General features: G+C 42.3%; 1 protein-coding gene across 3 annotated transcripts in view; it reads left to right on the top strand.

The window, feature by feature from the left end:
- Positions 1–17,876, top strand: part of PLXNB2 (plexin B2) — a 251,973-nt gene that overhangs the window by 125,016 nt on the left and 109,081 nt on the right. For all 3 annotated transcript variants that reach the window (XM_062634239.1, XM_062634242.1, XM_062634241.1), the window contains one exon: positions 12,514–12,582. The gene's annotated coding sequence lies outside the window, so the exon portion shown is untranslated. The remainder of the gene's footprint in view (positions 1–12,513; positions 12,583–17,876) is intronic.

The following is a 17,876-nucleotide window of genomic DNA, read 5'->3' as shown; positions in this document are numbered from 1 at the left end:
TCTGCAAATGGCATGTCTGGGAAGACTGCATGTATTTCACATTCTCAACAAAACAAATGAAGCTCACCTGGAAGCTGGGCCTGTATAAATGGGATTTCCCATCTTTAAATGGTGCGAAAGATAAGCTGTGTTCTCAACTGCTGGTGAGTGCTGGTTTCGGGAGCCAGCCACCCTGCCGTGCTGCTGTTATACAGCAGGATGGGTCTGGAAGCTCAGGGTATATTGGGGATAGGTATGGCTGCTCACACCAAATGTGAACTGGAACCCTGTTTCTCTAAGGCTGTCCGGGCTGTGTCCTACATCATGGGCAGATACTCCCAGGTTAGTAGTGACCAGTCACTTCTGTAAGTCACGTAACTGCTTTAGTATTAGCCAAGAGGCAGGGTTGATTAGCCAGCCATATTGCAGTACATGGCAAATGGTACTTTTCTGCTGGGACTCTGTGCAGAGCCGCAGTTGCCCTCAAAACTGAAGATGAGTTTCATGGCTGTATTTTATCCAGGTACGAGACAGTCCCAGGCAAGGCAAGGCATGACACAGTTTACTAAACTTTCTTTGGAGAAAGCTGCATCGTTTCTCGGGGAGGAAGCCCCATCATTTATTATTCCTGAACAGAAAGGTTTTCAGTTCTGAATCAGTGCACAGACAATGTCTAGAAATGAGACAGCTTGTTTTGTCTAGTTTTTTGAGTCTGCTAATATCAGAAGGTAGAAAGTTCAAGTCTAATGTTACTGGCTGCACTCTGTTCTCAGCAGACAGGATCGGAGAAGGCTGTGGGCAAAAGCACCAAAAACAAGGGCAGCAAGAGTAATGTAGAGAGGGAACGGGGAAGGTACGTTGTGTATTGAGAGAGGCAGGTGAGCCTCCCATCTGGAGCAGAAATGTGTTGCAAAGTCAGTGTTTTCACAGTGCGTAAATATCCCGGAATGCCTCATGCAGAGGAGCTGGTAACAGAGCATGCAGGAAGCTCTTTGATAAAACACCTATCTCATTTCTTAACTTCTCTACTGTGATTCAATATCTAAAAGGCAATGGATGTTCACCCACCAGGGGTACTTTTTTAATCTCTGACATTTCTGTAGACAGATACTCTGAGTCCTTTTGAAAATAAAAACAAATATGTATAAATGCAACTTTTTCTTTGAAATGGTGCAAAGGTTTATCTGGAGAGAAGTGATTAAATAGGATGAAAACAGAGTAGCAGCAGATCATGGACATGACAGTGACTGATTCCTTGTGTTTTGCCCCACTGATTCCCACCCACTGTAACCCAAATAATTGAGTTAAGGAGTGTTATAAATTAACACATGCAGTTGTGGAGCAATGAGTGATTTACGCTATTCTTCCACTGACATCACCTTATGTCACTGGAGTGCTGTTTAGCAGGAGGTGTTTAGTTCTGGTAATCCCCAGGAAATCTGCACATTGTTTACCGAAGGCCACTGTTCTTTAAAGGAGAAAGGTGCTCTGCCAGGAGACCTGTAGCATGTCAGGGTAGAAAAATGCTGCTTTTGGTGGCTGGGAAGCAAAAGGGATATAAAAGCACATGCCTTCATGGTAAGCACATGAAGGTAATTCGCCAAGACATGGTGTTATGCTTCCAGAAATGGGAGGGCAGTCAGGCCGCTGCTTTCATGAATCTTACTCTTGGGTATGAAGACAGAAGTTTCTGAGGAGCACATCACTTCTTACAGCTGATGACAGATCTTGCTGCAAGATCTTGTCGTACCTGCAGCAAACAGGGCTGAGAGGCAGCTTTGCTTTTCTTTCCTCTGTTGTCTCATCCAGATGAACAAAATTGGGGGGTTTAGTTTATTCTGAACTTAATATTGCAGGATTCTTTATTGCCCTGCGAACTTTCCACTTAAACAGTTTAGTGATTATAAATGTTTAATGATCTCTGTTACCTCTGCAATCCACTTATATTAATGACTTTTCTTTTGTGCTACTTGGCATACAAGGTGAAACAAATGAAGAGCTGCATTAATTATTCATCAGTGGATGAACTTCTGTTGCTGTAACTATGTTTTGGGTTTGTAGATCTCTTTGCATAAACTAATTGATTTTAATCACAATATTCCAAGTGGTTTTAATTAATGATTCAAATATAATTGTTTTGGGAAGTTCTTTAGCCTTATTCTGGGCAGCTGGCGCGTGAAAACAGAATTTGGCAACGATTTAACTTCAAAAATATGGAGATGGTTTTCTGCAGTTGTTATAAAATGAAATTAGTAACTCAAAGGTGTGGGATTTTCTTTGGGTTAAAGGTTAATCAAGACCAAATCCAATTGTGTTCTAATCTAAAATTAAGCATGGGGGAAAAAAAGCAGAGCAAGGGACAGGGAGTTTCCTAAGCCTTTCACACCTTGGTGTGGCTGAGGAGAGGAGGGAAGGAGGAGGGAGAAGTTAGTGCCAAAGCGGTCACATCTTTTATCTCAAGAACTGTTTTCAGCAAGGTACGCTGATCTTATTTTCCATCCTCCCGCACTTTGGATAGGAGTTTTGGGAAAACTGTATTCTTCCTTTGCTGGGTATGGATGTAATGGAGGTTTCAGTACCAGGTGACTACCAGGCTTTCAGGCAGACTTGTGGTTTGACTCACCACAGAAGAAATTAAGGTATGTCTGTTCAAATAGGATGCTGATTTACCATGAATTGCCAGAAAAATCTACTTCCTATGCTAGTGTTGCAGACTCTAACCACTGTGTGTGGAGGGAAATACTGCTTGTCAAATACAGTTTTCCCATGGATGAGAGAGGCTTTTTAACACTGCAACAGTACAAACAAGTGGCCTTGCGGTGGCGGAGCTTTATAACCCAGGGAGCGGGGCGTGAGATGGAAATAGAGTGAGGGCAAACGCTCTTCCAGACCAGAGCTGCATCCCTTCTGCGGAGGTCCTGCACCGGCTTGCAGAGATCACTGACAGCTGCCAGCACTGGCAGCAGGGATCTGGTGGCTCTCTCTATCTCCTGCTGCACATCTCCATCCTTTAAAACCCCTGCAGCCCTCCCAGGGAGGAGGTTCTGTCCCATCAGCAGCAGCACAGCATGCCGCACCAAGGATGGGGGTGAGGCCTCCCAGTGTCACCACTGCCCTGCCTGGCCTGTGCCACTGCAGCCACCCCCAGACGGGGCATGGGGTGCTTCCAGCCTTGCGTGGAGCCAGTTTCAGCAGCTTTAATTACAGCTGCGGTTTGGATCGCTTTGCTTGGCCATTAAAATCCATTTCACAAAGAGTAGTATTGAAACAAGCAAGGAATATTTGTGGTGGCTGTGGATTTCCTCCAGGCCTACAGGAAGAGTAAATTAGTTACTGAAAACTTGACGGTTTGTCCCAAGTGCTTAACTCTTTCCTCTCTGGAAACTGCCTTTTCAGAGGCAAACTTTAACAGGAAATAATATGCTCAATGCTTGTTTTTATAATTCCCCCCTCCCCAGTAGAGCTGTAATTGCAAAACCAGCCAGGAATGATTTGTTTGAAGAGGAAGTGTGGGAACTTCCTTTATAAATATTGCCTTTCCCTTCGTGTGGATCCAAACGTGGTTGCCTTCGCTGGGGGGAAAAAAGAGTGCTTGAACTGAGCAATAAGCATTTCTTCCCGTACCTCGTGCCCCATGTAAACGTCAAGGAAAGGAGCAGGTTGTTAGCCAGGAAAAGGCTGAAGGTGGCTGGACCATTGGATCATCTATCTGGGTTTTGTTGAGCTCTTCCCGGTCGATGCCAGTGGCTGCAAACATGGGTGTCCTCTGCTTGGGAGCCCTGGGCAAGTTAAGGTCCAGTGGAGGAGGGGTAAAAAATCAGTGTTTGCAGAGCTCGTGATTACAGAACCTGCTGTGACTTGCTCTGCAAGATAGGGCAGTATCAGCCCCAAGCCCTGCTGCTATCGCAGCTTGGAATGGTTTCTTTAAAAAATAGCAGCACAACAAAACTACCCAGCAGAAGTATGTTTCCTAATGAAGCAGGAACAGTAAGCCTGCACCCTTCCCGCAGCCCAGAAATACCTCTGAATTACCTGCAGAAGGAGGGTTCTTCCACCAGAAGAGCTGCTACTCAGAGCAAGTATCTGTGCTCAGCAGCAGCAGGTAGGTTAAGCTCTCAGGGCAGGAAGCAACTTTTAACCTGGCAGGCCAAGCTCTGCTGGGCTCTTGTGCTTTTATGGGTTTGGTTTTGTTGTGTTTATTTTTTTTTCACTAAAGAGCACAGTACCAGAGCATACGGGCTCCTTGGGTGTGAAGGCGGCCAGCTTGGCCTGGCCTGCTAGCGTAAATCAGTGCAGATGATGGGAATCAACACAGGGGGTCTGGTTCCCAGCTCTGAAGGATTCTAGATTAGGAAGACAGCTCACAGAGGAAACGAGGGGGGTTGGGAGGACCGGGCTTTTTCTTTGACAGGCACTGAAAACAAGAAGCCCTTCTGCCTGATTTGAAGGGAGCAGTGTGCTTATATTGCTGATAATAAGGCAGGGTTGCCTTGTTCCTCAGTTTTGATGGGCAAATACGGCACCCCTGGTATTTAAACTTCGATTACTGTGGTGCTTTCTGATCAAGCCAGCAAGAGGCACAGCCAGGCCACCACTCTATTCATGAGAAGGTTCTGAGTTTTACACGTTTCTCAGTGGGGAAGATGAAATTTCACTTGAGCTTCAAACCAGGCTTTGCAGTGGTTCCCTTTTGCACTTTTAGAGGCAAACAAAAGAAATAAAATTTGCAGTGCAATGTGCTATCCTGGGAAAAATCAGTCACAATCAGAAAAGACACCAGAAAACTCCACCAATCCATCCATATAGCCTCTGGCAAGGCTTGCCTGGCTCACTGTGCCAGGACTCCTCACAGCATCTCATACTCTGCTCCAGAGGTATTGGTGTCTGAGTGACGAGCGTAGAAGGACTGGAAAGTGAACCTTGGGTGATTTTTACTTTTTAAATGAAGATTAAAAATAAAGCTCTCAGCTCTCCACTACAATTGCTATCTCTCACTGCTCCTCCTGCACTTTCTTCTCTGTTCAGGGTCTTGCAAATGCATTTAAAGCCCTACAGTGTTCAGAATAAGCTCTCCATCCTTTTATACTTTTCCTCTTGTGTTCCACATCATGGAATCAACTGGTGCTATCAACTTATGTCACTTATTATCTCTCACCCATGCCTCATTCCCCATGTAATGATTTTTTTTCCTTTTTACCTTCCTCCACATAGCATTTTTTCCTCTCCTTTTTCACACTCCCACTGTCATGCCTGCTCCTTTTCCAATAACACAGGCTACATTTTGTAATTTAGGGAATAAACCTTCAATTTCTTGAGCAAGAACTCCCACCGACTACGTGATGCAGAACAGGGCCCTACTTTGGCAGCGGTATGGGGAAAGGTAGTGAAGCCAATTTTAAAGCAGTCTTAATTACCTTGGTGGTTTGGATCACTTTGGTTGACTATTAAAATGCATATTTCTAAGGCGAGGTGTGCATAAATGGCATTGTATAAATAAAGAATTTCAGGAGCTTGATATAAAAGATTTTATAGAGGTAATATATTAATTCCAGTTGAGAGAAATGGGAGGCACTTTAAAATCAGTTTTACTAGCACCCTGTGTTTAAAAAAACTCACGTTCTTTTTCTTTTTGTTTAACCTCCTGTGCAAGTCTGGGCATGTTTGAGGCTCCCAGGATCCAATTTCATGTAGTATCCTATTTCAAATCCAGGCCAGAGCAGATCGATCAAAAATCAGTGCTGTCAGAAATAAAACTGCCTGTGGAATGCCTTCAACAACATGAAGATGAAAGGGGAAATGTAATATAGCAGAGAATGATTTTCTTTTTTGAGGTGGGAGGCTCTAAAGCAGTGTCCTTGGATGTCACACAATTTGCCTTGATTGAGCAATGATGGTCGTAGGACAATTTTGGTGATTTTTTTGTGTTCTTCAGTTAGTAGTTAACAGCTGTGTTTTGTGAAGGAGGCTGGTGTGGGGTGGTTGTTGCTGGGGTTGTTTTAAGCCAAAGAGGCAGCAGTAGAATATTTTATGGCAGGCACAGAGCTACCTGTAGGTCTGCACATCGCCAGACTAACATGAGATTGCTAATAATTCTGGTCAGTGAAACACTGGTATTTTGGAACAACAGAGCTACTTCAGTACTTTTAAAATGGCTGGTGAATGCAAACTAGTCTAACCGATCTGGTTTATACTGGCTTTTACATTCAGCACAAGCATAAATTGCAGTCTGCTTCATTTTGCAATATACCTCTCTATGCAGAGGGAAACAGCAATATCATTTTAGGACTTGGAAGGAATAGGAGGGTGAAGGGGAAACTGGCTTTGCGAGTTTTAAGTAATTTTGATTTTTGGATAATTTAAAATACTGTGCCAGTAATGTGTTGAAATCCTGGAAAACTAAGAGTAAACTTTGCTGTGTAGCGGTGGTCTCTCTCCTGTCATCTGCACTAAGTGATGCTCATGACACGGGGTGCATCTTGCATTGCTGGGAGACCGCAAGCTTGCACACTAGGCACCTTGCATGGAGCATGTGTCACAGCAGCTAGCCTCAGCCCCGTTTGCTGTCAGAGCAAGGGAGGAGGCTTCAGAGAAACATTCAGTGTCCTCACACATTGAAGGAGTGCTGCCTAAAGCCAGCCGAGAGAGTAATGGGAAAACAAGAAACACAAAGCGCATTTGAATTTATTTTACACTCTGCCCCTTGGACAATAAATGCTTGTCTGTTTGGGACCCTGATCATGGTGTGCTCTTCACAGATAGATACATATAAATGTATTGTAACTGAGCAATGCTAGTTAAATACACAGGCTCATCAAAGTGGACCTGTAAGTGGCTTTGCATAAGAGTGTGTTGGTTGCTCCTGTAGCTGTTTCCTGTGTTAATGCATTAATGCACATGTGCATGTCCAAGGCAGCAGTGCTGGCCTGTGGAAACTCTTACTGCAGTGACTGTAGGATTTCACCTTTGGTCTCCAAAGCAGCACATGTTTTGTAAACTACTTGATGATTAACCTTCAGCTACAATATAATTGGCAAGTGTTTACTTAATAGTCAGAGATTGGGTTCCTGCTTGCAGGCAGCCTTTCTTGCTCAGGAAGCTGTGTGAATTAGAAATGAAAGATCTGCCTTGGCACCTCTCCGAGAAGTCCACTCTGGTCTCCTGACAGATGTGGAGAAAGCAAAGTGCTTGATGAAAAGGCTAATAAGATGGCTGTTGAAAGTCTGCATGTGGTCATCTTAAGGACTGAAAAGACTCCGCTAAGCTACTAAAAAGCGGTTCATTACTGTGTCTTTATGCAGAGTATATCAAAGATATTGATGAGGTTTTCACTAATTTCTGAATCTTTTTAGCCAGTGGGCACAAAATTAAGATGTTATTCCACTACATAATGAGGATATTCACTTTATCAAATTGGACTCCTAGCAACTGGGATGCCTCTCTAGCCAACAAGAAGCGAACAAAACCCAGTTTCCACTGCCTTCTGGAAGAGCTTATCTTATTCCTCTGGCTGTACTGCATACAGAGAAAGTACCAGGTTTGATGAAACACCTACACCAGCATGTGTAAACCTCCTGTACTGTGATATAAGTTACTTCTCACAGGATTCATTTTGACACAATTTGCCAAATGGCATCTGAAAAGTCATGGGCACAGACTGTACTGTGTATGGTTTTGAATTTGTCACCTCAGCTCCCTGAAACTCAAGTTGGAGATAAAAAATAAATATATGGAGATACCTCTAATGTGTATTGGTTCACCTAACATGCTGAAAAATTCTGATCCTCTCTTGTTTGCGTATGGTGTTCAGCTTAGTTGCATAGACTAGCCAGGGCCATTGCAGGTGTGCTTAAAAGAGCCTGGAGTTCTTTTTGATATTTGATTTGTAAAATCTCGTTTTCATGAGAGAAAAGTACAACTATTACTGTGCTAAAAGTCTGCCTCTCCTATTTGCTGTTTTAGCATTCACAGGTAACTAGAATACTTAAAATTACTGTGTAGGATGGCATTTATGGTATGAGTTTAGAACAATGGTGTTAATTTGCAACCAAAACACTACATTTGGTGGGTTTTGTCACTTTGATGGTCTGAGACAAACCCTGTTGTCTTATGTGAGTGACAAGGCAGGGAACAGTTTTGTCCCATATAAATTGTAAGGTTTGATAAATTATGATCTGAAAAGGCTGGAAAAAGTGCCACCCACCACTCCTCCACTGAATCTTGTCCTAATATGCAAGACACTGGATCTCAACCTGTTGGCAGTTCACAAGGTAGCATTCTTGAGGTTTGATCTTCGTGCTGAAATACTATTGAAAGTGCAGAAGTACTTCGTGTTAGCACATTTAATTCTGCAGTTAAGAAATCTCTCTGGAAAAGTCTATAAAGACATAAGGTATTTAGTCTCCTTAGACCAAAGTGAAGGATGTCCATAAAGGGTAATGGAGCACAAATTATTGGGTTTCAGTTTTGGGTTGTGATGGTCTTAGTTCTTACAGCGTATCTGTAAAACTCAGATTTCAGTTTGAGACTTTTAAGAACACAAAACTCCAGCATGTGTGGGGTTTCCTTTTTCTTTTTTTTTTCTTTTTATTTTTTATTTTTGCCCCCAAAACAAAGAGCAAAATGAAAGGGCTGAGTGAAAGCAGTTCTTTTAAGGTATATCTGGCAATGTTAAACAGTTCCGTTGTTATTTTAATATTCTGTTAGGTTTTGCACGGGCTTGGTCAAAGTCTTTTCATAGTGCATAAAACTGTGGTCTAAAGGATGGGGGTTGACAGGAAACCAAAAGAAAAAAATAGTTTAAGCTGTCTCAGATTTAAGTGTAGTGAAGGTAGAGCCATGTTCAGCAGCTTCAAGATAATGAGGATACTAAGCCTGAGGTAGACAAGTGGAGGACACAGAAAGGAAGTCTGGTGGAGTAATAGAACTTTGGAGATCATGTGCTAGAAGTAGAGCGGTTGTCTCTGGGGTCAAGGAGGTGGAGAGGGCAGAATGGGGATGACTAAGAGTAACATAAGCTGCAGAGCTGGAGGTGTGGGAAGATAAAGCATTGGCCAGATACAGAAGTGTAGTAGTGTGATACAGAGTTAATTAGAAATGTAAATACACTGCAGTGTTTCAAGTCTTAACCTGACATTTGATATCACCCTAAAGTTTTCAATAGTGAATTCTATATCCTGTTTCCATACGGACATGATCTCAGTGTTGTAATGTAGCCTTACCAGCACTGAAATGTGAAGATCCATTTTCAGAAGTAAGCTCAAAAAGCAGTATGTAGTGTTATCCTATGTGCTCTGTCCTACTAAGTGCACCGTGCTTGTTAGCTCAACGGCCAGATAGAAGTTCCATGGGCAAATGTAAGAAAAGTATCTGCTCCATGTGTTACATATAGCTGAAGGCTCAGGGGAATTAAGGCCTGTGTCTGGGAACTGGATAGCACAACTTTCTATCCCTGACCTAGCGCCTGCCCTTTCTAACAAACAAACAAAAGCCTCCCTCAAAATGTGGTTTATGATCTGTTTTTAGCTCTAGAAGAAAAAGGAAGGGATGAGGGGGATGGGGAAGCACTCAGTATGCTCTTACTTATGGCACTGACAGCTTTCAGCTCCTCAGGACACTTGCCACACTTTGTTCCTTGCAGCTTTCAGAAACCACAGTCACCCCAGCATCCACAGCATTGGAGCCACACGTCATCCACTTGAAACATTTTGCATTTGGACTCAACTGGTCAGCCAGAGTTTATCATCTCTTTGAAATGATGGTATTTGAGACACTGACCTAAAGTACAGAGGCGCAGCTGCCTGATGAGGGAGAGGCCACTTGCAGGATGGGGAGGTTGTTTATGGTTGTCCTGCCTCTACTGGGTTATTGACCTCTCCTGATGCCCTTAACTGCTTGACATGACCTTGGTGGTCTTTATCTTTTTGTCCTAAGGGAGTATTTTGATTTGAAAGGCAGAAATTGTGTCATATGAAAGGTGGGAGCAGTTAAGTGCATTCAGATTGTTGTGGGGCAGGATAAGAGCTAAATGTAGTCTAATGGCAGTAATCTTCCTTCTGTCGTCTGTGGGTTATGGAGGGAAGAAGCTTCCCCTGAAAAGCAGCTGAGGGAAGACTGATTCCTCCTCCAGAAAGTGATCTGTGGCAGGACTCTCTCTGTCAACCCAGTGGAGAGAGAAGAAACAGGAAAATCACCTTCTTATACTGAATTTAGCTTGTGTGAGCATCCCCCTACCCACCTGCTCTGTTTGCGCTCATGATTTCTGTCAGCTTTAAAGAAGAACCTCCCTATGACATCTAAGTACTTTTGATATCAGGTCAGTATGCAAGAGACTCCAGCTATCAGAAGACCTGTGATAGTTATGTGTATTCCTTTAGTTCAAGCAGTCCATTTTGTCTGGCCAGCTGGCCAAACCCATACCACGAAAGACCAGTTCCTTATGGTGCTCTATGCAAAATACTGAAAAAGAGCTACAAGCAGAAGCTAAAAGGAAAAAACAAAGCCAAACAAAACCAGGAAGCCTCATGGCAGATGGTACCACCTGTGTCCATCTAAACCAAGCCAAAGCAGTGTGCCATTTAAGTAGAGAAACCTGGAAAATCTGATGACTCAGTCTGAATAAACAGGGAGACAGTGAGTGTGATTTCTGGCTCACATCCCACGCATCTTATGAAAAAAGCTTCCTATTTTATAACACAGAAAATTGAGTACAGTTTGGTAGTATCATTCTCTGGCGCAGCTGATTACCAACTACAGACTAAAATGCCTGGTGTACCCATGTGAGAACTGACACATAAGCAGTCTGATGATTCTCTGACGGTTCCTGGGTTATGGTTGAACCAGTTTTCCCAATAAATAAATTTCTAATGTTATTAGCAGGGCACATACCTTTATTACTGGGAGCATAACAGTCAGGGCTGACATCATTCTATTCTTTTTCTAGGCTCAGCCACATACTAATTTCCATGCACTTCAGTTGTTGCAGCTGCAAAGTTGAGATGTGAACCAACTGTGGAAGACGTGCCTAAGTCACTGTTCAGCAATGCTTGCAAAAAGGGAACATGGATGTATAAAGGGAACTCCTCAGTGGGATGAAATCTTGTTTCCTTGCTGACTACCTCAATCTGCTTCCTTCTTGCCTCTTGTTGACAATATCATAATCTTTCACATCCCTTTGCACTTCCTTTTACTTCTGTGTTTCCTTTTCCTTTACATGCTTAAGTTGTGCCAGATCTGTTCTTTCCTTCCTCAGTAAGACAGATAAAGAAATCTGCCCTTTCCCTTGGCCCTGAAGTCTGACGTTTTTTCTGTCCATCTCTTGGCTTGTCTGCTTTACTTACACACTCCTCCTATGACTTCCCTCAATCCCAGCCCAAGCCTGCACTCTTCAGTTAGGCCTTATCATGCAGCTAGGGTATAAATATCTCACCCCAGCTCTTCTCCCATGTCCCTCATCTCATGGTTTTGCTGAGTATCCTGTTTCATCCACCTGGTGAGGGTGCAGGGTCCCTCAAACAGCTTTTCCCTGGGAAGGGATGAATGTACATAGTCTTAAAGAATGTGTTACCACAGCAACTGGATATGGGGAATCCCATTGGCAGTTAATATTAAATCCCATTGGTCATTAATAATATAAACTTGGTTTAGTGCTGGGCTACCTCAGTGAACCCAAAGGGAAAATAAAAGCCCTGCTGATGTTTGTGTCTTACTTCCCTAGGGAACCAATGTTATGCAAGTCTCAGCTGAGATGAGATGGCTTTGGAGAAAAGGTGGTGGATTTTGCCAGGTGTTTGGGTTTCCCTCCCCTGGGACCTGCCATGTGGTGGTATCTTAGTGTGTGTACAGTGTTCACTGCAAACTCTTTGAGTGGGCATCACATGTGTTGCTAAAAAGTAACTGGGAAATAACTGTACGTAAGAAACAGCAGCATTCAGCACGCACTACATCTACTAACTGGGATATTTTTCAAGGACAGTTGTCATCTTCACATCTTTACAATCTACATGAACCCTTTTTTATCACTTTTTGGCATATACAGTGATGTTAAGGAGTAGCAGATGGTATTTTATCCTTCCCTAGAGGGACAGACACTGTTTCCCTTCTATTCTTAAATGTTTGATTGTGGGAGGTGCTGAGTACTGCCATTGATATTAGTGCGATCAAGCTCTAGCTAGAAAAGAGCCAAATCATACAATACCCCATCTGTAATGCCAGCCATTATCTCTCGTAATATATCAGTTGAGCTTTTAGTTCTTCACTAATTAGTTGTACATCTGTGAGCAACTGTCCATCTGATTTATTATCCGAGCAGCTATTGAAATACAGAACATTGCCCAATTTAGCCTCAGGATTGAAAGTTATGGTGTGCTAAAGTTGTGTTTAAAATGTAATAAAATGGACTATATATAAACAAATTATAAGTTTATGGGACACTACAGATGATCTTCAATCAATATTTTAAAGTTCATAAAATTAAGGTGATTGAGCATAGCTTAATGCATATGAATATCTTTTTAATTGCTGCCTTCTTTTATTTAGTAAGAAGATTAAACACTGTCCTGGAGAATAACTTGAGTGTAGTGAGGAAGACTTAGCGGAAAAGTGAATGTAAGTATTTTGCAGCATGTGTCTATTATTTATGTTTGCAAACCATTGACATTGGTGATACTATAAATCATGCTAAATTGGCAGCCTAATTTACCAAAAAGACCACTTTTAGTATGGCAAGAATGCTGAGTCTGATCATGGTGCATATGTGTGTGAGGTATAAAATGTCTATTATGTGGTTTTCAGTATAGGTCTGTAGGTTATATATACTTAAATGCTTTTAACAGGGCCACATGCTGTTAGCTATTTGCATGCTTATGAACTGCTTGCAGGAAAAATGTCAACATGAAGTTGCCACTAAGTGCCCTTAAAAGAAAAAAAACCCACCGCTACCCCCGTATAAATACTCATGGGGATCCTTAAATTCTGTAATGTGGACACATTTTCCATTTCTAGAGGAATTTAGTCTAACTTCAAATAATGCAGCCAGTTTATAGTATTTTTCTGTATATTCACCCCAAAGATGTGAGTTTATCATAGAAGAAGATTGCACTGTGGATTGGCAATTCAATTTAGAGTGAAATACAGTGGCTGCAAGTTCCAGGCTAAGTGCATCATTGCTCACTTGAGGTCACTTTTTCAAAACTGGAGTCAATAGTTCTCTAACAATAAGAGCTTTGGCTCATTTTCTAGACCCTTTTGAAACTATTACTTTGCTGGTGAATACACCGTTATTTTTCTTAAAGTAACAGCTTTCCCTACCTGTGTTTCGTAATAATGTGAACTCCCTAGCTGTCTGCATGAACATGTTTATATGTAGGTACATATTTGTGTGTGAAGCAAAGCTGTATCTCTACAAGTCATACCCCAGGAGGCTTTGAGCAGCTCTGGTGCGCAGGCTAGCATTAATCATGAACTTCAGGCTGCCACGGATTCATTCCAGGATTTTTTCATATCACATTTTTCCCACGATCTCACCTGCCATTTTCTGGAGCATGCCTGATGAGTTTGGAAGCAGCCAACTAAGCCTTTCCAAATGCTGGATAAAGTACAGAATTCATGACTTCGATGTCAAATAGGGCAGTGATACTGTCTTAAATTTCTAACAAGCTGGGGCAGTTTTAATTTTAGCCTTTGGACTTTTATAAACTTGTCTTCTAAAATTACTAACTGACCAATAGTAGTGAAACAGTGTGATACTGCAGGAACATTGTGAAATGCTGTCTGGTTATATAGAGCTGCCTAGTGATGCAGGGTTGCTTGAAATGGAGATCCTCAGATCTGACAACACTGAACCTAAGCTAAAGGTTTAGAGACAAGGCTGTGCATTGACTCTCCATGTTTGGCCCGGTTTGAAACCTATATAGGCTTGTAAGATACAAAATGAAATCCTTAAAGGCTTCTGGTGTGTATTGAACAAAACAAAGTTTGAAGGCATTTACTGGCACCTTTCACTTAGGTTGCTTCATGGTCCTAAAAGTGCATCTCATTTGATCTTGTTCAGGCCAGTGGCACTTCTTGAACAGTTACACATGGGTGTGATGAGTTTGTACACATGAAAGTTTTTGTTGAATTACTTTCACGTTATTTTCACCAACCTGATCTTCAGTTGTTTCGCCTGGGAATCTTAGGAAGAAGCACTGTTGTCTTTAGTTCCCTTTTTTTATTTTGTAAAATAAGCAGAGTATTTGGGATTTTTTGGTAGGTTTTTTAGTGCTTGTTTAGCAGGAAAGTGCTGTTTGAGTATGGGTTGAATTGTAAAAGGTATCTCTCCGGTTAAAATGCCATTTCATATATGTACGTATGTGAAAACAGATAAAAGACTTGAGGTAGAGCTGTAATTCAGGGAGCAGTGGACTGTTGACAGTGTGACTATTAGGTGGTCATGAAACTGGCAGGAGAATGAATACTTCCCTGTGGAGAGATGGATACTAGCACTTTGTCCCTGATGTTAAAATAAATATGAACTGCAGTAGACATTACTTTTCTGATAATTTTGTGCATGTTTAGACTGAGCTTTTAAATGGAAACCTTCTTTTTGATCTGGCTCTTGCAGCTATCTGACATTAGTCTATGAAGATGCTGATTAGACTTCTAGGTTTATAAAGTATTTGCTGAAAAACAGAAATCATCCCAGAAATGTCCACCTTAGTTTCATGATCCAGCCCAGTATCATAAAATTGTTATTTACAAGAACTTGGCTCCTGTATAGTAAATGCTATAAATAATTCTCAGCAGCGTTTGGATATGATTCTATGATAGCACGGTAAATAAGGCATAGAGTCACACTGAGTGAGAGAAAAATAAATATTGAAGAGTTGCTAGTTCATTAAGTAATGCCTATGCTGTGCATGAAATGAGGCAAGGGAAACAGGGAAAAGGTCTCCCATCATAGAGACTATTGTGAAAGATTTGCATAAGAATCTTTAATTCTAATATTTTCTATACATGACAGTCAATTGAGTTGGACACCCTAGAGTTACCTCTGAGACTCATCTTTAGATCCATAGGACTTAAGTCACCAAAGCATCAGGTAACATTTGTTTGGTATCTGTTGCATGTCTTGGTGAGAACAAGAGTGGGCTTTGCAAAATGTTCTTATGGAATTTGTGCTGTCATCATCACGAGACCCTAAAGGGCTTTCAGCAGGACTGCACAGGGGGTGCATCTGTCTTCATGCCTGCGCCTTCTGGCATCTCTCTTCCAGTACCTGTGCCCCATCTTTTTTTTCTTTCCCTTTGGCTCCATCTTCCCTGTGTTGTCTGGCTGACAGCAAGGAAAATACTGCAGCTCCAGGAAAGATGATAACTCTAGATTACCAGAACGAGTAGCCTGGGACACCAGGTCAGGCTGTAACTACCAGGAGTGGCAACCACAGGAAACCCCTCCATAATGATCTCTCAAGAGTGTGCAAGAGCAGCTTATTTGGAGTCTTACACTGCTGTTTTCCCATATGCTATCAAATACAATCTTTTATTTCCCTCTAATCTGGGTTTATATTCACTGGGCCATATAAAGGCCAGATGTCATGCCTTTGCTGCTAGATCTTTGAGACAAGCACGCTCGTGGTCAAAGTCCTGCCCTTAGTACTGAGCATGTAATGGCTGGGAGAAAGCTGGGTCCATAGGCCAGCCTTGGCTCTACATCTTCCTTTGGCAGCAGCCAACATATGTGACCTATCTAACAAAAGCATTGCTTAGCTTTGGGCATATTTCATATCGCCGGCTACAGATGAATCTGTAATAGAGTTTTGCCCATATGTTGGCACTTTCCCTCTATGGAGAAATGAGGCTATGCTTTACCAGTAGGTGCAGTACTTGAATATCTGCAATGTGTTATAAACTTCTCACACTTCACTTTGAGACCTGCCTTATAAAAAAGAGTAGTAGGTTAGTTATAGAAAGGTGGTTTATTGAGGGGGTGTCCTTTCTCCTTACATTCAGTAACAGTTGACCTAAGTCTACAGGTCTGGCTACAAGACCCACAGGAGAGAAGATTCTTGCAAGAAAATTTAGAGGTATCCATTGAAAAACAGATCTGCATGTCAGCCTGTCTTTCTTATGTTTCTCTGAAATAGTCTCCTGGGGAATACATAGGAAAACAAACAGTAGATTCTTTACCATTTTAGGAGAGGAATGGATCCAACTTCAAAATACTAGCTATTTTAAATGCAAAACGATCCTTCTTTAATTAATACTTGGCAAAGCATTTTAAATATTAGCTAATTCTCATGACACACCTGTCAGGTAAGTAAAAATTATATCCATTTATAGCTCAGGAAGCTGAAATACTGCCTAACATCAGCATTTTCTCAAATGCTACCTAGTTAATTCACTGAAATAACTAGTCTAATTCTCAGAGGTTCTGCATATTCTTAGTTGTCCTAAATTATACTTGGAGCTCAAGAGTATTTACACTTTGAAACTGAGTGCAAGTATTTTGGTACAGAAATGCTGAACCCAAGGCATCCACACTTGAGGCTTTTCCCAGACTTAGGCATCCCTACAAGGTCTAGAGCTGGAACTTGAATGTAGTTGATTCCCAGGCTGGATTCGGGGTCCTGTACTGCCCAGCTCTCAGAGCTTAAAGCAAAGGGTTGTTTCTCAGAGGAGCTGCAAGAGGTATGAGGTATGGATGGGTTTGGGAGGGTCAGGCTTTAGAGATTTTTTTGCAAGAAGGTGTGTGTAGAAGGGGTGCATAGAGAGGGAAGTGCACAAAGTGGGAAGAAACATTGTGTATGATGGCAGTTAATTTTTCTGCCTCCTCCCGTTGCTCCCATTAGAGATGCAGGTTATTTCTTGTTATTTCTGTCATGGCTCTTTCTCCTTTTGTTAAAGCGTCAGCAGAGTGGTATAATTGGGCTGGAAGACAAATTTTTTGCTGCCCTGTTGAGCAACAACTGAAAGGAGAGGGGATTTTGTACAAGCGCTGTCTTTCCTTCAGTATGCAGTGCAACTTGTTTCCAAGTGGTGTTTTAGTTGGAGCAGTGGTGGTGTTCAAGTGCCCTGCTTTGTCTGTGCAAACAGTTTTTGTAACCTGTTTGCTCCGTTTGCTGTGGCAATGCCCAGCCCTGAATACAGTACAGAACCTAAGGATGGCGTCACTCCGTCCCAGTCTGTTCTCCTTGCAGGAGCAGGTGGGAACAGACAAAACCCCAGCCAAAGGCCATCGATGGATTGGCACTTAAAGGAGGGAAAAGCCTAGGCTACAGAAAGGGGTCTCAGTGATTGAACAGCCTGGAGCAGGCATGCAGGGCTGAATTAGGAGCTGGAATTGTTTGGCTTTCAAATTCAGAGGACTTGTTTGCTGTCTTGGCCCTGCTCAGAGTGAATAACTGCTACTGCTAATCACAAAGCCCGAAACAGAGTGAAGGATTCAAACCAGAAAATGATGACTCACCCTCCCTTCTCCCCCCTCCCCAGTTACAGTCCCCTCTAAACCACTTTACCTCACCAAAGCCCTAGTGGCTTTTCACTTATAAATAATCATGTGTTTGAAATGTTAAAATGTGTAGGCAGGGATTAAAAGGATATGTGATGTTCCAGCATTAAAACAGTGCAGACTTCTGCAAGGGAATTGTGAAGGAAAATTAAAATGTAGTTATTTTTGGCAAGGGCTGCTGCATCCTGGGGAGATGAAGAGAAGCAAAAAAGCAGTTTACCCAAGCCTAGTGAAACAGAGTAGAAAAGCTGGGTGCAGTAAAATAGGGTTTCACATCAGTTCTTTGTTCTATTAGAGCCAGATTTGAAGTTTTGGGGTTATCTCAGTCGGGGGGAAGAGCAGGGAGGAGATGCACTGAGAAATTCCTTTTGAAGCTATCAATCTAACCTGCCCTCCTTTTCCTCCTGTAAAGG

This window comes from Pezoporus occidentalis, unplaced genomic scaffold (assembly GCF_034315485.1).
Source record: "Pezoporus occidentalis ecotype Australia unplaced genomic scaffold, CSIRO_AGI_Poc_V1 ctg42, whole genome shotgun sequence".
In the NCBI taxonomy this organism is placed as follows: Eukaryota; Metazoa; Chordata; class Aves; order Psittaciformes; family Psittacidae; genus Pezoporus; species Pezoporus occidentalis.
Note: the sequence above shows the minus strand (reverse complement) of the source record. Positions and strands in the feature narration are given on the sequence as shown.